Source organism: Camelus dromedarius, chromosome 3 (genome assembly GCF_036321535.1).
Source record: "Camelus dromedarius isolate mCamDro1 chromosome 3, mCamDro1.pat, whole genome shotgun sequence".
In the NCBI taxonomy this organism is placed as follows: Eukaryota; Metazoa; Chordata; class Mammalia; order Artiodactyla; family Camelidae; genus Camelus; species Camelus dromedarius.
In genome coordinates this window covers 6,882,504-6,904,697 of record NC_087438.1, presented here as the reverse complement: position 1 = coordinate 6,904,697, position 22,194 = coordinate 6,882,504, and the positions used below count along the sequence as shown (strand labels likewise).

General features: G+C 42.5%; 1 non-coding gene across 1 annotated transcript; it reads right to left on the bottom strand.

Annotated features, from left to right (window-relative positions):
* Positions 1–20,340: 20,340 nt before the first annotated feature.
* On the bottom strand, positions 20,341–20,412 carry TRNAV-AAC (transfer RNA valine (anticodon AAC)). The gene has a single exon. It is a non-coding gene; the product is annotated as a tRNA-Val (tRNA).
* Between the last annotated feature and the right edge of the window lie 1,782 nt (positions 20,413–22,194).

Sequence of the window (22,194 nt, the reverse complement as noted above, 5' to 3'; positions counted from 1 at the left end):
TTATCATATTTAGGAAATTCTCTTCTATGCTTATTTATATAAATGATTTTATGAATAGATGTTAAATTTTGTCAGTTTGGCAGCATCTATTCAGATAATCTGTATCTGTTAGAAGTGAGGTACATTAATTTAATTTCTAATATTAAATCAAGCTTATATTTCTGGAATAAACCCATTGATTTATTCTTGTATATTTTGTGTTCTATTTTTAAAAATGAATTGTACATTTAATCAATGTGCTAATAATTATTTAGGATTTAAAATTCTTGATATTAGACATTTGAGTTTTCTTGTTTTTTGTCTATTTTTAATTAACCTCAGGAGAAGTTTTACAAATAAGGCAGCATTTACAGGTTCTGGGCATTAGGATGGGGAAATATTTTTTTGAAGGTAACCGTTCAGCTCACTACAGGCATATATGAATTGAAACGTTTAAGTCTTTCTGGTGAATTAAATCCTTTATAAGAGGACTCTCTTTATCTCTAGCAATATTTACTGCCTTAAAGGCTATTTTATCTAATGTTAAAAAAGCCATGGCTTTTATCTTTTGGTTAGCAGTTACTGGCACATGTATTGGAATCCTTTTATCCAGTCTGGTTGTGTCCTTATGTTTTGGATGTATCCATTACGCACAACATAACAGCGGGTCTTTTAGAAATCTATTGGATGATCTTTGCTCTTACCTGGAACATTTAATCTGTTTACATTTAATGCAATGATTTCAATGTTATGGTTTAAATGTATCATCACTTTAGTGCCCTTTCAATTTGCCTCTTTCTATTTATGTTTCTTTTATCTTTTTTCATTTTTGTGAGACTATTTCATATCAGTCTACTTTTTCCACCTTCTTATTTTGAAGTGATCTATTCTGTCTCTGTCTTTTTTAGTAGTTATCTTAGAAATCACAACCTACATATTTAACTGATCACATTTTAAATTTGATCAACATCCTACCTCTTCTCTTGGACAAAACAGTATTTTAGCTTTATTTCCTCTGACTTATTTGTATTATTATTTTATTTAACTCCACTCAAGACATGTTTATTGTTGTATGCAGCCAATATTTAATTATAGTTGCCCTTTAAAGTTTTTTTTTTTTAATTCTATTATTTTCCTTCCATGGTTACTTCCCTTCTGCTTGAACTATATATTTCAGGATTTCCTTTGCGAAAGTCCTGCTGATGGTAAATTGTCTCAGCTTATGTTTACTGAAAATGTGTTTTACTCTCATTCTTAAATTATATTTTGATGGTCGGAAGTTATTGCCTTTAAGCTTAGTTGAAGACGATATTTCACAGTAGTCTTGGTTTCATTATCTGGCCTACCCTCCAGATCATCAATTCTCCATTCAGCTGTTTCTAATGTATTGTTAAACTTGTTCATGCATTTAAACTTTTTTCTTTTCTGTATTTTTTTTTTTAAATTTCTAGGAGTTCTATTTGGTTCTCTTTCAAATGTGCTAGGTCACTTTTTAAAAAGAAAATCTTATTCCCTGTGTATAGTAATCTTAATTACTTTATAATCTATTTCTGACAATTCTAATACTGTAGTCTTGTGAGTATGATTCTGATGTCTACTTTTCTTTAACTTGCTCACGGTGATTTCTTTTGTGGTGAGCTTGTTTGCTGGTGTGCTGTTCATTGCTGTCAGAATTTGTTATGGTGATCTTTTGAGGGTCAGGAGAAAGGTGATTTTCTCTGGAGAGGATGTGCAACTGCTACTGTCAAGTTTCAGGAGGTCTTCTGGTCTGGGACCACCATAACCAAGTTTGTGGCTTGAGGATACCTGGATCTCCCAGGCAGTGCTGTAAAGGTTAGCCCATGGCTATAATTTCGTAGGGACATTTTTTCTTTTTTTCCTACCTGCTGCAAACAAGGTCTGGACAGTTTCCCGCATAAATGTGTAAGAAGAATTTAATTATGGCTCACTGTTAACTTTTTTGCCTCCAGCTTAATGTGAGGACGGTCCCCTAATAGATTCCTCACTTGGGACAGAGCCTGGACATTGACCTCTGTCCCTTGTGCTGTGAAACCAAAGTGGGAGCTTCTCAGGATGGGCAATTGCCTTCAGGTCAAAGTAGATTCAGTGTCCCGTGCTTGGCTCTCTGGGTTTCGGTTTTTCTTAGATTTTGTTTAGGTTATTATTATATTTTTTATTATCCTGACAGTGTTTAAATTCTCTCAGGGAATTATTCTTAATATTTTTATCCAGCATTTTTAGTTGCTTTCATCTCAAGGCTTGTTTCTCATAAGCTACTGTTGGAAATGGAAGTTATTACCTTTTTTGTTAAAAATAAAATACAAATCCAGTCCTTTCTATAAAAACAAGCACACAGTATAAACTTGTTTATACACCAGAAGTTGACACAACATTGTAAACTGGCTGTAACTCAATTAAAAAAAGCACACAGAAAACTAGGAAATAGTTTTTTTTTTTCAAAAAGGAAAATTTGCCTTGATACTTATCAGAATGTAGGACTTTTACTGTCTTTCAGTACTTCTTAACCAGGCTTCTGGGGAAGAATTGGGCCCTAACACCTAAAAGATCCTTTGAATGGGATGTACTGACTCTTCTCTCCAGACTCATGAGCCAGACTCATTATAAAGAGACAGTGTCTGAGGATTTGGGAAAAAACCACTCAGCTCCTTTTATACAGAACTATCTCCTGTGTTTGAGTTGGGCTGGCTGCTTTTCCACAAAACGTGAATAGCTCTTTGGAGTGAGAAAAGACTTATCAAACTTTAGTTTTGATCATTGAACCTCATTTATTTACCTTTCCTTGCTTTTTTTGTATATTTATATTGAATCCAATTTTACAGCTTCCTCTGCTCTTAGCTTAAACTTTGATACTTCCTTCTGGTCCTTTGAGTTTGGCAGTCCATCAGACTTTCTTCTTTAGTGAACTGGTTTCTGATTTTCTTTTTGTTGCTGCAGTTTGAACATGTCAGGGATTCTGTGGTCTTATATTGCCTCAAACAGCCTCTGTCCCTTATTCTAACTCTGTTTGGTGAGGCTGTGGTCCCTCTGCCTGAGGAGGAGGATACAGATTGTTACAGAAATATTGTGTAGAGGGTGTTAGGAGTTGAATAGTGCCCTCCTCAAATTTATATGTTGAAGCCCTAACTCCCAGTATCTCAGAAAGAGACCTCATTTGGAAATAGGGTTGTTGCATAGTAGTTAGTTAAGATGAGATTATACTGAAGCAGGGTGGGTAACTGAGCCAATGTGACTGGTATCCATATCAAAGGGGAAAATTTATACACAAAGACATACACATGAACATGAAGACAGATCAGGGTGATGTTTCTCTGGCTAAAGAACACCAGAGATTCCAGCCAGCAGACCTCCAAAAGCCAGGTCAGAGGCGTGGTCAGATTCTTCCCGAGTGCCTCAGAAGGAGCTCCCACTGCTGACACCTTGGTCTTGGGCTCTGACTCCGGACTGTGAGACAATAACGTTCTGTTGTTTAAGGCCTCTGGTCTGTGCTACTTCATTACAGCCCTAGGGAACTAATACAGGAAACTGTGTGAGTCGGATGGAAATGAGACGATTAAACATAGGGAGAAGGCTTTCAGTTTAGACCAATAGAAATTATAAGGAGCTGGGTTTGGAGTTCAGTATTGGTCAGTACCTTACACCTTCTTGTCACTCAAACATGCTTTTTCCTCTGTCATTTGTCACTTGGCCTCAATTCTTCTGCCTCAAGTACTTTTACATGCCTGTTCCCATTTGGCCAGGAGTCACTGTTACCCCAACAAAGGTACCTTCCTGCAGAGACGTCCCTAGTTATGCCCAGTTAGAGGACCCAGAGACCTCCATGGCTTCATGTGTATCCAGGGAGAAAACCAACTTTCCATCCTGGGATATCAAAGATGACATGGAGTGAGAGAGGCAAAGGCAGAACCACTCTGTCCTACATGTCCTACCCTCCCTCCCAGGCGCAAAGTGAAAGAATGATTTTTATCGTGTATTTTCCAGTGTCAAAACATTTCTACACCAACTAGCTCAGCTAGAAAACTCTGAGATGGTTACCTGGGAGAAGTGTCGCCCTCACTCACTGACTGGGAATGAAGCCAAGGGGATAAATGAGACTTTTTTTTTCTGCAGGAGGGAAGCTAGAGATAGAAGCGACCAGTTCAAGTCAAACCAAGGCTGAAAATCAGTGCCATTTGTCACCATCTGAAGCCATACAGGGGTGTCAGCCTTGTGGATGAAACCACCAGTCCTCATGGGCTGTTTCCTAGCTGTCTCGTTTCAGAGCGGATTTATATTTTGGAGTCTTGCTATAGATCACTTCTGAGACAGATGAAAGGAAACAATTTATAATTGTTTAACACGTGTGCACAGGTCAACATAGCCCACCTCCAAATTATCTGGCTCCTTAGGAACCACAGTTCTTTGGAGATTTATAGAAGGTGCTGGGTTTCAATCACAGTGTTAAATTTAGTGACCTTCAAGGGAAACAGGGAGCAAATTACAGCTTCCTCAACTTGTACATGCCAGGAGTTGGCCGTTCATCCTGCTACCAGACAAATGAACATTGTAGTGACTTCTTGCCAGAGAGAGTAGAGAATGAAAAAAAAAAAAAAATCTGGACAGCCAAGACGAGTTTGGACGTACTTATGATCTACAATTAAGTCACCCAAAAATGCTAAAGTCAAACTCTTGGACTAATTCTGACTGAAAAACCAGTGGTTTCTGAACACTTTTGAAGCTCTAGGAATGCATGTATATTCGTAAATAAAATTAGAGGCTGTCTTCAAAACGTTTGATGAAGTGTTCCAGAGGTGAGGGCTTGACTCATTATTAAAAATAAACTCACTTTTTCCTTGTAGAAAAATATTTCAAGCGCAATGGTGATGCACAGTGGGGCTATACATTAGCAGCCATGGGTTAATAAACACAACATTCCAGGCTGTCACAGCGAGATATTTAAACTTCTTTCCCTCTTGTTCTTTTTCAATGTCTGAGCCACATTCGCGATGGATACTTAATCCCTTGTCAAGTCTCTGTCTGGAGCTGTCTGGAAACAAGGAGTGACTTAAAAGGCAGACAATAAACAGACTGGATGGATTTTATCTACAGAGAAGCACCTGACACCCCCAGTGTGACCAGCAAAGCTTGGGATCTTTAAGGTTTTCCATTTCCAAATGTTACAGCCCTGAATGAACATTTATAACCCACTTCTGAGCCTGAGCATCTTCCAGCACTGGACCGGCAAATTGGCCCAGCAACTGAGTCACCTGCTGTCCACTGGACGGTTTTGCCAGACGGTCTGCTTCCCACTGAGTGGCTCCCCTGTGGTCCTGTAGCTGTTTGGCACATTCTGCACATGACCGACTGGGAAGTTCAAGCTGCACTTCTCGTATTCCGAATGAGTCATGGGCATATTAGAGTTTGGAAAGTAAGAGCAAAAACACAAAGCCCAGCAGAAGAAATTACTCGTGAGATCTGCCGCCCAAGATCGAGGCAGTTCCTATCTGTCTTTAGCATCTCAAAAAAGACCAGGACGAAAGTAGTTTAGATTTGTAGGTGGTATTATTTCTTTGCCAATTGCAGGCTTTTTAAATTGTAATGTACGCAAAGGCCACGGGGCAGCTCCTGTAGCTGACTGTGTTGTCCAGACGTCTCAAGCCATCAGATGATGAAGATAACCCCTGAGTCAATAAAGGTTTTCAGCCCGGGTGGGGACATAACTGCAACGAGCTTGTCAATAAGGTGGGATGGTGAGTGCATTATTCTTCTCTCTGTACTTACGCTGCTGGAACCCGGTTTATAGATTTTGGCTTAGATGGGGAGAGTTTAAACTTTTATTCACCCCTGTCTGTGGAGGCATACGAGGCCCTGAGAGGAGTGTCTGTCATCCCGTTGCCTCACCGGCAACCCTAGAAGTCCCACTCGTGGATTTAGCTGCTGCCTACAGTTAAGTCTTAAATCTGAACTCCACCTGGAAAGAGAAAGCATCTCTCTCCGGCTCCACGGACGCCACCAGCCAAAGCTTTAAGGGAGACAGTGTTTTCTTTCATCTCTTTCTCACCCTCACTCCCACCTCCAGGTCCGGGATGCTTTAATTAATGGATTCCCAAATTAGAACATGAGGGTATTTCCTTTGCAACACCTCACATGACACAGCAGGTGCTTTTGCTGTTTGGACGGGTGACACCGTGAACAAGAGACAAATCTTTTATTGGGAGCTCCGAGCTGATGTGCACACTTGCTGCCCGGCACACTTACATTTGTGCCCATCTGTTTGGGTGGCAGGAGGCCTGTGGAGGGTGGCACAAGCCAGTTCCGAGAAGGCTTGTTTGCCAATGGAGGAGCTGGCTCAGGGGCGCAGCCTGCAGAACGCAGTGTGTGCCAACGCTCCTGCCAAGAGAACCTTCTGTTTGGCAACAGCGCTGGAACAGGCACTTCAATGGGCAACATCTGCCGATGGGAAGCTGGCGGGGACGTGCCCTCTGATTGATCCCGCTGCACGCCATCACCCCACTGCACGCTGTCACCCTGCTCCCTTTTGAACAGGCTAACGGTGAATACCTCACAGATGCAAGCCGGCTCTAACATCACTTATTCATCGTGGAGATAGTCATCGAATGCCTACTATCCGCCTGCCATTGTGCTAGGTGCTTCTGGGTGATATCGATAAATCTGACATGGATCCAGCTTCCAGAGACAGACACACATGTAGAGGGTTGGTTGACGTGAGAGGAACGCTGTATGCATAGAGTCATATGCACCAGAGTCATAGAGATGTGCCATCAGAGCCCCGAGGAGGGGAGAGGATGCTCAGTGGCGGGGCTAGGGGAGTGGTGCATGGACTGGGCCGTCGGAGCAGGGAGGACTTGCGCCCGTGGTTAGAATGGGATGGACCCCTCGAGGGGGAGGGACTTGTACGTTCGGGCAGGAGAGAGGGAGTGTAGCGCTGGATCGGAGTGTGGACTGGATGCAGTGGGGCATGAAAGAGGAGGCAGGAAAGATGTTCTGAGAACAGATCACGGGAGACCAAGACAGCAGCTTAAGAGTTTGGCCTTAAAGAGCTGATCAAGACAGCGGTATTGTGCCTGTGGGTGCAGGGAGGGGCTGGGGGGAGGTGGGGCATGGTTAAGAGACCACAGCGACAGTGCTGACCCAAGTCAGGGCTTCATCAGTTGTCACTTAGCCGACACTTCCTGAACCCCTTGCTACAGGCTCATGAGGATCACGCCTTATCTGGCTTCTCCACCTAAGTGGGGAGCTATATCAAGAGACTTTTGTAACCCAATTCAATGAAATAACGGCCAAGCTCCAGGAATGCCCCTGGAGATCTGGGAATCCAGAGGAGGGGGGACACAGAAGCAGCCAAATGCCTGAAAAGTCAGGAGACAGCACGACCTATGGCCTGGGTGTCCAGAGTATGTCCCAGCAGCGTGGCTTTGGGCAAGTTACATCACTTTTCTTGCTTCCACTTCCTCATTTGTAAAATGAACTTGAAAACAGCATCCATTTCACAGGGTGGTTGTGAGAAATAAATGGGTTAGTGTGTGTACAGGGTGTAGAAACATGATTGCCCTCTGGGGTCTGACCCGTTCACGTAAGCTGTTGTGTGGTAGTGTTGCAACACACAGCCAGAGTGGTGTTTCAAGACAGAGTCAACTCTGCCTTGTCACGGATTCTTCAAAGCTTCCCTGTGACATCAGCTCAAGCGAATCTCTGGCCGAGAGCACATCTTTTGTTGTCATTCTGCCCTTGTCCTATCCAGCTGTCCCCACTCCCCTTCTCCTGAGAGCACCCCTTCAGTCAATCACAGGGAACAAGAAATCTTATCCCAGGTTCTGCTTCTAGTGAAACTGACTTAAGACAGATGATCTAGAACTGGGAGCGCCCCAAACAAGGAGACCCATTTGTATGTTTTTTCAGGAACTTAGACATTAGATGTTGAGGACATAGTTTTATGGAAACAGAAATAGGACAGTGCAGAGGACTTCTGTTAAAAAAGGAGAGCTAAAATAGATCTACTTACCACGTGTAATATTTTACATAAATTAGAGCAAAGAAGATGTTCCAGGTGGTTGAAATCTGAAGTCTATGAATATGACAAGTCTCTTGGTAATTACGGACAATTTGAGAAGTTTTTCTTGAGAGAAGATCAAATTGGATTTCAGCCTAAGAGATTTTTATGCTTTAGGGTTATCTGTGGAGTTTTCCTGTAGGTACTTGCATACATAGAACTTGGGAGAGAGAGCGAGTTGTCAGAGCTGGGCAGTAGCTTTGGGAATTATTTTCACACTGTGTAGTTAGATCACGGGGTGAAGGAGGTTTCTGAGACATTGAGCAGCAAAGAGCAGATGGCCTGAGACAGGAACTTTGAGGCTGCCCATGCTCACAACGGAGGGAAAATGAGATTTAGAAAGAAGTAAGGAGGGAGAGAATCTGTATGGAATTATAAAAATGACCAGTCAGGCTGGAAAATGTGGACCCAATTTTGTTTTCAATTGGTTAACTTTATTTGGCACATGTTGAAATATTGGTATTATGAGCTTCTAAGTCCTTGAGCAATTTTGGGCTCTACAAGCAGTGTTCATTTTTGTCTGTGTGTATGTGTGTGTGTGTGCACGCGCACGCGTGCACGGGGATGGTTTAGACATGAGCAAACATGTTCACCTCAATGTATTTTCTCAGAATACTAAATAAATATATTCAGAGAAGGTGAGCTTTGAACATTTTTTAATGAGGAGATAGACGTGCAATGTTGGGCAGATGTGGGAAAGCTACTTCAAATGACCTCTTTTCTGTCCATTGTACTGTGTTCCCAGAGAGGGGAGGGGCAGAACCGTAGAGCTGGAGTGTTGGGGAGGCACTGGGGACGTGAGGTTTGTCTGACACGTGTGTGTAGGGCATTATCCCAGACTCTGAGGAGTCCAGGACGGATAAGATATGACTGCTGCTAAGGGAAGCAGTGTACAGGTATCAGTCAGTAAGTGCTCAGCATTTCAGGACTTCATGAACTATCACATACTGGTATTTTCTCCTTGAAGTTCCCATTTTCTGCACTCAAAGACCTTCTTTGTTCTCTAGCCCTTCATGGGAAATCTTCTTGGTTAGTATAAATCTCATCTAATTATATTTATGTCTCTCCTCTTTTTCTCTTGCTCTTTTAAAAAATAGTTTATTGCCTCCATTTTCTAGCTCCTTCCTTGCAGTAATTGGTCCCAGAGTGAAACATTATCCTCAAGCTCATGCTAATATATGAATAATATTTTTCATTTCTGCTTTTAGATTTTGTTTAGCATTTGACATTGCCTCTCCTGTTTTTGTTTGGTTGGGTTTTATTTTGATACTTGTTTTGGATTGTTTCCCCAGAATGTGCCTCTTTAGTTTCCAGGAAATTCTTGACGATGCTATCTATAATCATTAAGTCCCTCAGTAGACCAAATTAAAAAGAATAACAGTAATGACCCAAAGCACTGGGAGGACACTTTCCAAGTATCCTCTCATTGCATCACTTACTTTGGTCCTCAGTTTAGGCTGCATTTGCAAACAGGCTCATTTTACTTTGGCTTCAGCTTCTATGTGTCTTCCTTCCTTTGCTCTCCCGACGATGATACGATGTCTACCTCCTGTCTGTCACATTTCTGAAGTACTTAGGTCTCAACTTCATTTGAATTAATGCACCAGACTTGGTGCATTAATGCACCAGACTTGGTGACTTGCATCTTTTTCAAATTTGACAACTAACACACTCTGAAGGACTGTCTTATCCCTGGAGAGCACCAACATTTCTTCTGCCTCCAATTAGGAGCTTACACAGAAACTAATTTCACTTGCAACTAATTTATTCAACCAATATTATTAAATGTTCACCACTTGCAAAGCACAAGCCGAGGTTCTGTGGGGGCGATAAAGCAGAATGAGCTGAGCTTTTTATCTGAGAGCACATATGAAACGGCCAGACAAATACTGTACCAATTACACCCAGTACAAGGCACTAGGGGATCAAGGCTCTGTGAGGGGTACAAATTCAATGCCATGGAGTGTTGAGGAAAAGAAATGGATGGGATTCATCGAAGGTGGTTATTTCTTAGCAAACAACGGAGGAAGAATTTAGCTTGCTGACTGATTCAAGTCAGCTGACCCAGCCCCACTTATATTTCAGTGCAGATGCTGACCAGCTGGTAAATGGCCACCAGTGGGCTCCCTGGGGTGAGGGGCGCGGAGTCCTTATGTGGCAGTTGTGCACATCCACGATGTAAATACTCCCAGGGCAACTGACTTCAAACTATCAACCTGGAGTTACTGGATGTGAAGTTGAGAAGAAACACATGGAAGTGACTCTCCGGAGCTGGTGCGAGCCAGCTTTCTTGCACCAGAATATGGGCCAGAAATAACCACTAAGAGAATATTTTGAATTTTAAAAAACTTTTCTAAATTCACCATTTGTTCCCTGTAAGAAACAGTAGTAAAGAGTCAAAAAAAGGGAGAAAAAAACCCCATGTTTGTGTAGAACCAGCAATCATGGGGAAAGACCACATCTTTCTACTGGATTTGGTTTAGGACTTTCTATTCTGAGAGGCAGACTGGGTAGCAACAGAAAAAAGAAGTGAGGTCAGTGGACTTATTTTGGGGGAACATTGGGCCTCCAGGAAGAAAACTGATGTAATGTGTAACTGCTGGTGACAAGCATGGGCTCTGGGGTTAATTCAGCCCTAGGTAACTTTTGATACTAGCCACTGCAATGAATAACATTTATTATTGTGAATTCTAAATATTTTATTATACATTTAACAGTGGGGGGAAAACATGATTTCATGTAAAATGTAAAAAGTCTTTTACTATAAATATCTAATGACAGTTTATTTTGACTTTTATTTATTTTTATCATATACTTTAATGTGGTGACATTCATGGAGAATATAATATTTACATGCTCCATTTTTTCAATTGTTATGACTTCACTTACACATTTCCAAGCATCTTCACATACTTCAGTTTTTAAAGATTGATGTAGGTCTGTATATGAGCTTAATAATGAAAAATAATCTAAGACACAGACACAAGTCGGTGGAGCTGATAATAAAGTCCGATTTGGGTGCGGGGAACGGCAAAATGCCCAGCAGAGCCTGGGATTCTGAGGGGCGGGTCTTCATCAGCTGGGGCTGCTATAACAAAATACCATAGACTGGGGAGTTTGAACAGCAGAAATTTATTTCTCACAGTTCTGGAAACTGGGAAGTCCAAGATCAAGGTGCCAGCAGATTCAGTTCCTGTTGAGGGCCCTCTTCCTGGCCTGAGGATGGCCGCCTTCTTGCTTTGTGCTCACGTGACCTTTCCTCGGTGTGCGTGCATGGACACTCAGAGAGAGGTCTCTCTTCCTCTTCTTATAAGGACATTATAAGGGATTAGTCCCATTTTATGATCTCATTTCAACCTAATTACCGGCCAAAGACCCCACCTCCCAACACTATCCTATTGGGGATTAAGGCTTCAACATATGAATTCTTCGGGGGTGGGTGGGGAGGAAGGCACAGACATTCAGTCCATTACAGGGTGTAGCAGGAAATAGATTTGGAAAAGTTGGTTAGGCCCAGATTTCAGAGGGCCTTTTCAGGTCCAATAAGGAAGAAAACATTTGAAGTTGATCGATGCCACTGACAACATTTGATGAGATATGACCTCAACTCTGGCAACATTCACCTGGCAAGAGACATTTCCTTCTCAGCCTCCGTTTCATCTGGGCTCTGTCCTCAAGAACTGGCTGGCTTAGAAAAGAATTGGACTAGATTCTTTTTTTGTAGAAAAATGAACCCACTGCAAAGACCCTGAGGAAATGCAGAGTACAGAATTCATAGCCAATGGAGAAGTTTCCCATGGTGCCAGTCAGATCGGTGCTGATCTGCAAAGTGTTTGTCGCTGGTCAATAGCGAGGTTAGTACAGAAACTGGGAATAAGCATTTACAGACATTAACTTCACAGAGGAGTTTTGTTAGCTGAATCTAAAAAATTTGGACTCATTTTATATTATTGTATTTATTTTTAACAATTTATTTTTATTGTACTTTAAAAAGGCACTGATCTCTGGTTTCTTAGAAATTAAGAATAATAAATTAGACCTCTACTAATGAGCACTGACCAGGTAGGAGCATTGAGAGCCGACTCTGGGGTGGTTCTGCTCCTGTTCAGATCCTCACCCTGTCACTTGCCATCTGCTTGACATCAGGCAAGTTATTTAACTTCTCTGACTCGTATTTCTTGGGATAATAGTACCCACTTCTTAGGAAAGAAGTAATGTGAGGGTGAATTGAGGTACTATATCTAAAATTGTCTGCCCAGTGTTCAGTATTTAGTGTTTAGTTTGCACCCTGTAATATTTATTTATTTATTATTGTTGTCTCAGGAGGGCATATGAATAGTGGGAAGAAATTTAGCAGAACCTGGATATTTTTAGAGGTGAGGTTTTACTCCTAGAAATGTTCAGATCTTTCCCTGATAATTATCCCTTCTCCCTGTTAGGCTCCTGTGAAGGAACATATGAAACAATAGATAATTAGGACTCACTTTTATGTGGAATCCAAAAAATAAAACAAATGAACATACATAACACAACAGAAACAGATTCACAGACATAGAGAACAAACTAGTGGTTACCAGTGTGGAGAGAGAGAGGGGAAGGATCAAGACAGAAGAATGTATATCCTGGCTATCTTAATATAGAATATTTAATGGGATATGTTATTTGTTATGACATTTCTAAGGGAAAGGAACTTTCACCTCCTCATCACAGCAAACCCAGTTCTGCTCCACATCTCAAGACTTCTGTCCTCCCAGGAAAGTTCTGAATCCAACCAGTTAGGACCAAGACTGTGGGCGGATCGTGATTACCAGCAAACAAGATGACTGTGCAGCAGAAGCCCTGGAATTAAGAGGCACAAAGTACTATGTATAAAATAAATAAGCTACAAGGATATATTTTATAGCACAAGGAATATAGTCATTATTTTATAGTAACTTTCAATGGAGTATGATCTATAAAAAAATAGAATCACTAGGTTACACACCTGAAAATACAGTAATATTATAAATCAACTTATACCTCAATAAAAAATTTCTGTGCGTGACTGTCTGGGCTGGAATTTGACTTTACTTGTAAGATAATACGTTAATCGGTTACTGTTTTACGGATGCTGGTAAAAGACATGAGGCTCCTGGGGCAGAGAAAGGACTTTATTGCTCTTGGCTCAGCAAGCAGCATGGGCGTCCACTTATTTGCTTCACTCCTTTCTTCTCAGGTACCACTGGGGCAGTGTGATACGGCTCAGAGGAGCGCTGCATGCACAGTGGGTTTGCATCACAGCCGAAGAACACCGAACTTGGGGAACATCCTGCTTTATAGCTGGTAGCAAGCAGGCCTGCTCTTTTTCCTAGAGAAAGACATTGCACTGCTTCTCAAAGCTGCTGGCTGGAGACACAGTCTTGAGAAATGGCCCCGGTGAAGGGTGGCCGGGGCTTGCCATTCTTGGTACCCCCAGCAAGAATGGAAAATGATGCTTAGGGCCCATGAGAGACTGCCTCTCCCATCATGCTAAGTTCCAGGAAATAGATGGAGAGTGTTATCAAGTACTGAAATCCATAAAATAGAATCATTTGAAACTCTAGAATTAAAACAGTCAATAAATAGTTATAAACTCATTAGATGAATGCAATAGCAAATTTAACCGATCAAAAGAGAGAATTAGTGAACCTGAAGAGAGTAGAAAATATCCAGGCTGAAGTACAGAAAAGCAAAAAGTTGAATGCACATCAATAAACATATGAATTACTATGAAAAGCACTAATATTTACTATATAGTTTTGACTTATTATATATATTTTAATTGTTGACTTTGAAGAAGAAAGAATGAAAGGGGCATAAGCAATATTCCAAAATGACGGATGAAGCACATTCAGTCCCATATTCAAACAGTGCTGTGATTCTCAATTTGATAAATTCAAAGTAAAATTATGAAAGCATCCAGAGAGAAAATGACTTATTACTCTCACAGGGGTAAAAATAAGACAGACAACTGACTTCTCGATGAATATGACGGAATTCAGATGATTATAGAAGGATATCTTTAAAGTAAGTGCTGAAAGAAAATAAAGACCAATCTGTATTTCTACGTCTTGTGAAAATTTCTTTTAAAAGTCCATCTGAAATAAAGGCATTTTCAGATAAATAAAATCTGAGAGATTTTGTCACTAAAAAAATTCTCAAGGGATTTCTTCATGCAAAAGAAAAAGAATCCCACTGGAAAAAACAAAAATGCAGTAAGGAATGCAGAGCAACAGAAAGTGATAAATATAAATGGATATTGACTGTACAAAATAATAACAAAGTTTTGGGACCTAAAATGTATGTAGAATATAGAAAATTAAAATGCATGACAGTGATTTTTCAAAAGACTTGAGTAGGTAAATGGAGTTAACATTTTGTAATGTTATTTGGAGAGTGGAAAAAAAAATCTTAATTCATGCTGGCCTTTTACAAAGTCAAAGGTGCATGCTGTAATCTTTAAAGTCACCACTAACAGACAGTTACGATAACGCATAACTGAAAATAGAGGAGGAAGTTAGGAAAATACAAAACCAGGAGGAATACTGGTGTTGTTCATGCAGATGGTGAACTTTGGAAGACATTTAAGAGGGGATGTAAACTTGATGGTTGGGTGAATTAACATGACTCTAAGAAAAGATATCTGGGCCAGAGATAAACTTTTTTGAGGCATCTGCTTTCCAGGTAAAATTGGAAGAGTGAGGAATATCCTATTTGCACAGGTCAGTCCTTAGTTTATCCCACCTTCCCTGTTGCTTATGGTCAAGTGAGGAATCGAATGGGTAGCAAGTCCCCAGGAAGGAACCTGGTGCAGCTGAAATACAAGGGCAGTCAGGGCCACCTGAGTCCAGGGCTTCTGCTGCGCAGTCATCTTGTTTGCTGGTAATCACGATCCGCCCACAGTCTTGGTCCTAACTGGTTGGATTCAGAACTTTCCTGGGAGGACAGGAGTCTTGAGATGTGGAGCAGAACTGGGTTTGGTGTGATGAGGAGGTGAAAGTTCCTTTTCCCTTAGAAATGTCATAACAAATAACATATCCCATTAAATATTCTATATTAAGATAGCCAAGATATACGTACTTAATTGTCAAATATTGGAAATATTGGAAAGCAAAAATAATGACTATACTTTTAAATATGTAATTACCTATGATGGACTACATTTATTTTTTACATAGGTATTTATCTTTACAATCTCTGACAACACTGTGCATCAGAAAGTATCCATCTCTTGTAGATTTTTGTGAAACACTCAATACCTCTGGGGTGAAGATTGTGAAGAATTTTGCGCATTCATTCTTTATTGACAGCAGTAATCGAGCTTTGAATCATTTTGCACCTCTTGGGCTCCTCAAGCCCAATTTCTCATGTGTCGGTGTAGAGAAACAACTTCCCCGGGCTGGTATTGTCAAGGGGTGTTGTGGTAGTAATTTCAGGAGGTCCATCATTTCACTGAAAGCTTCTCGTCTTTATTTTGTCTTAAAGGGGGAAAAAGAAAGAGTAATGGACTAGATTTTCAATCACGTATTAGATCGGCTTGTCTTTTGAAAAGACTAAGGTTTATCTTTAGTGTATTTCATTGTTTTCTAAAACAGGCGGTTGTTTTATTGCTGATATGGGGTGTGAATTCTTACCTCTTGCTTTTCACACGGCAGCTTCAGTGTCAGAAACCTGGGAGTTCAGCCTAAATTATTTTTCCTTCGTGCATGTGTGCACTGAGCTCCCACTGTCCTCTGCTGCGGTACTAAGACCCAGCTGTGTGGCACGTGTCCCCTTGGGTTCCCACAAGCGAGTGCAGAGCCCTCGTGCCCCTGGTGCCTGGTTGGCTCAGGCTCCATCACAGCAGTGCTGACAGAGGCCTGTCTGATGCTGCCTAGGTAATGGTCCGGAGTGAAGATTGTGAGCTTTGAAACATTATGTTTTTTTCACAGTCTTCTGTAATAAACGCTCTCTAGCCGGCACATACAACTCCGGCTCGTCCAGGTCAGAAACCCGAGCTTCCCACCCTCCCTCCCCTCGTGGCGTCTGAGACGGCTGCTTTAGCCCAGTACTGATGTTTAAACACATAGCAGAGAAAACGCTGAAGGTCAGTTTTCTCAGCGTGAAGCACTTCCAGCTCTGAAGATGACCTTAAGGGAACGAGCCTCCTTCATGATGAGACCATTGCACCTTACTCCCTTCCTGAAATATTCCTATCAAAGTATCCTTTTCCCTGGGCTGCTATGATGTGATGCCGAGGGGAGCTGCTTTGTCAGAACAAAGGTGTTGTTCAGCATTTAAGGCTCCCAGAACTTCTGGTTGATTCCGTCTTGGGAACTGTGGGCATGAAAATCAGAGACTAATGTCAGTGATGACCCCAAGTTGCTGAAGAGCAGAAGTCTCTGCACCTCGGGGTGTCACTTCACATTATTTATGCACAACTGGTGCACCCACAAGTCCTGCTTGCAGCTTTTTCTTTGCATACTTGAGGTGAAAAAAAATGACTAGGACATGCTGCGGCTGTCACGATAGGTGGCCCTTTCCTCAGGCTGCATTTTAAGAAGAATATTCTATTCCTCTCTCCAATCTCCTGTGCTCCCACACGCTCTTGGGGACTCTTGTTCCTACACTGAGTTCTCAGACGTGGGTTCTGGGGAAGAACTAGGAGCCCACTGATGTCCCTGGAAGGGCAAGGATGGAGCAGGGATGCAGAGTGTGAGTGGAGCAGAGCAGAGCATGCAAAACTGACCACTTTTATGGATTCCCGGGCCCCAGCCCCAAACTAGAGAGCTGGAACTTCAGGGACTGTGCCCAAGGGTCTGTGCTGTTTAGAAGGTCCCCAGATGGATTCTGATCCTCATCCTGGTTTGGAAACTACTTCCCTGGGCAGATGACCCAGCACTCTGTCCGTGGACTTGATGGAGAGGCTTAGGATAGCTAATGTGGTCTGTGGTGTGAGCAGATCAGGGAAGCCCAAAGATACTGGGAAAAGAGGAGACCATCAGAGACAAACTGTCTTACTCAACAGCAAGCAGATGGTTCTTTCAACACCAATTTATTGTGCACCCACTATGTGTCTGATGCTTCTGCTGATGCTGGGGACACCGCAGGGAGCATGGCAGACAAGAGCCCTGCCCTCATGGACCTTACAATCAGCCAACCAACAACCCAACTAGTAAATGGTTAGAGCCATTCCCATCTACATAAACTAACAACTCCAGAATCATTCATCAATACACCGGGCTGGTAAACGAGGAGCAACCCTGTGTTATAGTCTATGCTCCATCGCCTAAAACCACTGGACTCTGATCTCATGGACATTTCCCAGGTTTCTGCCCATAAAAATGTGCAAAATCTTGCAATTCTTTTTGAGTACAGGTCGTTTCCTCCTGATCAGACTTTGTTTCAGCCCTCAGAGCATGCTGAGGTTGGACCCTGGGTATGGGTTCAAGGGCACAAGAAGTGGCTGGTCTATTTATTTTACGGAAAGGTTATCATTAACTATCAAGAAAAGGCAACTTTCTGATTCTGTTGCTCACTGTTACCTCTGCATGTTCAACTGGCAGCTTACGGGCAGCAAAGAAGAGTTTTTGCAGTTGGACCTCCTAGTATCCCATGAAAATAGACAGCAGAGGTTCTCACTGGGAGTAATTTTGCCCCCCAGGGGACATGAGGCCATGTCTGGAGAGAGTTTTTGGTCGTTACAGCTGAGGAGGGGGCACGACTAGCTTCTCGTGGGTGGAGGCCAGGGATGCTGCGTACACTGTGCAATATACAGGACCGCCCTTCGCAATACAGAACTATTCCGGCCCAAATGTCAATGGTGTGAGGTTGGGAAAACCAGACAGAAAGGGATTTAATGATGATAGAGTTTACTTAATGCTGAAGCTCCGAATAACACACAAAAAATCTGATTTTATCTGGGCTCTATAATAAATGATGAGTTTATTATGGGTTCAGTTTCAGCTAACATTCACTGGGTTTCTCCTGGATGCCTCTTCCCACACAGTTATCCCAGGCACCCTGGGAGCCAGGCATCACAAGCCTCTTTTTCCAAAGAGGAAACTGACTTGGAGAGGTTCTTGTCCAGGGTCAGAGCATCCGTGAGCGGCAGAGCAGGGATTGGAGCTCGGGTTCCCCCCTTCTGAGGCCTGACTCAGCAGGAAACGGCTGTGCCGGTGGCATCGCGGGTCCTTACTTGGCAGTGTTCCCCTTTCACAAGGGCTCGTTGGTTGCTTGAGGTCTGACCATGTGATGTCATTCACCGTGTCAACAGCCTGCCGACAAGCGGTGCTGAATTCTTTTCTTTCAAAATTGGCTCTGTTAGAGCCTGAATGGGTGACAGCAAGCAATTATTCCTTCCCTTCTCTTGCCTGTGTTCTCTGGTCTTATTCAGAGGCACAAAAGAACAGCATTTCTATAGGCGCAAGTGCCAGTGGACTGCTGGTGTGAAAGGATCTAAGCCACGTTTGACTCGGAGTGAATGCTGAACAGGCGATGTCCGGGCCTTTCTCACAAGAGGCCCTGCCTGTTTGTTTCATTTCATGAGCGTGGTGACCGAGGGGCTCCTCCTGGCCACCGTGGGAGGATGCTCTGGGAGGCCTCTGGCTAGAAGCCCAGACTCTTGGGCTCCTGAACATCGCAAATTACTGCATGCACGTGTCTCCCTTCACCGGCCCAAATACTGCCCTGTGCTGGCTCCTCAAAACTTGCAACCGCCTTGGAAAAGGAAATGTTTCATTTCCTTTGGCAGTTATGAGCCTTGGAAAGCTGGGGCAGATGTTTCTTCCAGCCACGACAGTGCCCCCGGAGCAGGCAGGCAATCAAATTGTAACCTATTGCCCGGCATCTCAGGCATCACGAAGGAGACTTAATCTCCAACGATTAAACATTAAGTGCTTTCTAACATTTAAACATTAGGTTCGTTTTATGATTGGGAAAGCAGCAGTAAAGCAAGGGGGAGCGAGGTTTACTGCGTCTTAACTTGTGCGGCAAATTGAATTTCTATCGACGACAAGTGCTTCTCCCCCAGAAGAGCCCTCCGAGTGTCTGGCTGGAGAAAGATGGGCAGAGGTTTGTGGGTTTAAAAAAATACAGTAATAACATTTACAGAGATGAAGCTGTCAACACTGCCCTCAGTCCTGCAGATTAATTTTGACATCATCTTTATGATGCGGGGTGGGGGAGAGGTACCGCCTCTGTCCCTGGGGGACGTCTAGAGATGGAGCTAGACAAACCCAAGTATTTGCTGTGATTGCTTTACGGTTGTTTGATCTTTAAAGTTTCTTTTTTTTGTGCTGTGAACATTTTATCCACAGGTGTGCATTAGCATAAAGGACTGGCATATCCTGACACATAAAGAACTCTGTACTCTGGGTGTATTTTTATATCTGTTTCTACGTGTGTGCAGATTTCTTTTCTGGAATTGCACATGTCCACCAGAAGATTAGGATTACAACAATAGCTAACGTTCACTGAATTTCTCCGTGGGCTGGGCACTTGGCTCGTACTAACTCAGGGCCCTTAATCCTCCGAGACGGGCGTCCTGTGCCTCTGCTTCCCGAGGTGGGAATGGACTTGGGATGCTGAGGAGATGCTGGGAGGTAGCGCAGCTGGGATGTGAACCCAGTGGTCTGGCTCCTGAATCTACACCCTGAGCTCCTTAAACTGGGCTGTGCTCTGCTCAGTTCCCTTTCTGGACATGAGAGGGGATCTGTGTGCTCCAGGGCACGGAACCTAGAAAATGGATGTGGAGATTTGGGGAGGGGCTGGGAAGTCAGGTAACCTCCACACTCAGCAAAGGAATCACCAGCCAGCCAGTGCTGGCACCCCACCCCCCACCCCCCGGAGGCAGGAATCACTCCCTTAAAATGTTCTACATGCCTGTTTTACTTGCTGGGGAGCCAGGAAAGTCAACCAACACTGATGCCTAAAGGTCTTCTTTAAATTAAAGAATTTAGAGCTATAACAGAAGGCCTGGCTTGAAGGAGCTCAGTTCTCACTCTCAAGGGGCACATATGCATCTTATATATTAATTCATTTGCTTAAACCAGTTCCAACTGTGTATCAAACTGTTCTTGACCTACCAAAACAGCAATTTCATGTATGTGCTTGTATTTATAACTACAAAGAAAACAGCCCTTAATCAGATTTGGTGATTTGGTGGGATGGTTTTTCCTTTATGCCATCCAGACCCTTCTATTCTTTTCCTCTTCCCCTCTTTTGGGTCCCAGTAGGGCATTCCTTTTTACCTGATTTTGGGGGGAGGGTAATTAGGTTTATTCATTTATGTTTAATGACAGTGCTGGGGATTGAACCCAGGACCTCGTGCATGTTAGGCACACACTCTACCACTGAGCTATACCCTCCCCCCGTTTTACCTGATGTTAATTGTTACTCAGCTGTCTTCTAGTTGCACTTATCCATGGACATTAGGTTATCCTTTTATTTTTAGCCCTTCTTTGTCCTTTTACCTTAAGGTAGTCTATTCACAACATACCAAGAAGTCTTCTTTAATAGAAGATACGCTTAGCAAGAACGTTGAAAAAGTGAAAGGAAGTTACATAACGTAGGGAAATATTTGAAGAGCCCTTCAATTCAGTTATCAGTATTTTGGCTTGCTATGTCTTTCGTTTGTTTTAATTAATCTTATTTCAAAGTTTGCCAGCTTGCGTGGAGTCACGAGCTTCGCTGACACGTCATGACCTTTTTGGCTCACTTTGTTTACGTGCAGGCGATGTGTCCCAGAGGGAACCCCTCTGAATCTCAGTGGTTAACCTCCTCTGCCTCAAGTGCTTGGGAAGTGAGAGTTCGTACAGATTAGGGTGAGAGAAGAGCCACTCTTCCAGCACGGAGCAGCTGTGGGGAGAACCTTGGTGAGGAGCAGACGTTGGCAGAATGATCAGCCTTCTCTTTTCTCAAGAGTTTTGCCTTTTGCTTCAATTCCAGACTCCTCTTTTCAGGAAAGTCTCCGAACATTAATATGCACCTATTTTCGATCAGGAGTCTCGACCGTATTCCAGGACAAGCACAGCTGTGTTTTAGCCAAGTTGCCTGGTGGATTCTGCTAAAACTCATCTCTGTCCCTTTCCAGTCCTTGCACAGGGACAGCACAAGACTGTCTGGAGGTGAGGGAAGGAGAACGTTGCTCATTTACTTTGCTGAGGACTGGTGCAATGCAGAGAGGTCAGTGCATGCATAGCTTCACGTACGTTTAATCAGTAACAGAACTAGGAGAATGAGACGCAGAATAGATTGCTCATCAAAAGAGGGTGAAAAGCCAACCTGGAGATGAACTGGACTTGCTAACAGGTCCAGTTATTTTATGTAAATAAAAGAGTAAATGGAAAAGCTGGCCATTGTGCTGATTGGTTCTGTGAAACCCTAAAGGGCACAACATTTCTCTCAACTTCTATTTTTTTTCGATTAAAAAAAGTCAGAGTCAAACTAAAATAACTCTGAGACTCTCCTAACAACTTAGTGATCCTATGAGCTCTCTAATATGTCTGCATTTTCTTTGGAAAGTTCTTAGAGAAGAATCTTGAGACCTTTTCAAACAACAGTAACAAATATAATTAAAGAGTCAGTAAGTAAGACCTGTGAAGAAGATGTTTAAAAAGCAAAAATTATTTTGTCTTGGCAGAGAAAAGGCAAGCAGTTGATAATAATTTTAAGATAACAGAATAATCTGAAAAAATGAATCTAGTAAGAAGCCTGGCTTTTCTTTAAAGCTAGGATGTTGCTATCATTTGAAAAAAAAAATTGCAATATGCTCATTGGAGAGAACTAGAACTCCGCCCAAGAATTCACACACACAAAAGCAAAAACATAATTGCATCCCTCACACTCACCTTCCATTTTTCACTGGATTTTCTTTCAGTATTTTCCTCTGGTTAAAAAATGTCTAAATAGTGTTGCATGTTATACAATTCAGTGTCTTGTTATTTTAAATTTATATTAAAATGAGCATTTCTAAATGTTGTTTTTGGTAAACATTTGTATGGCTCCATATTATTCTTTTGTGAGATTATGCCGTCGTTTATACAGTCATATGCTTTTTTTTTGCTTCTAGTCATAAGCCTGTGGAAAACGTCTTGCATAACACTTCACTCTAGGCTCCCACCCTTTCACCATGATGGGGTGTTACTCCC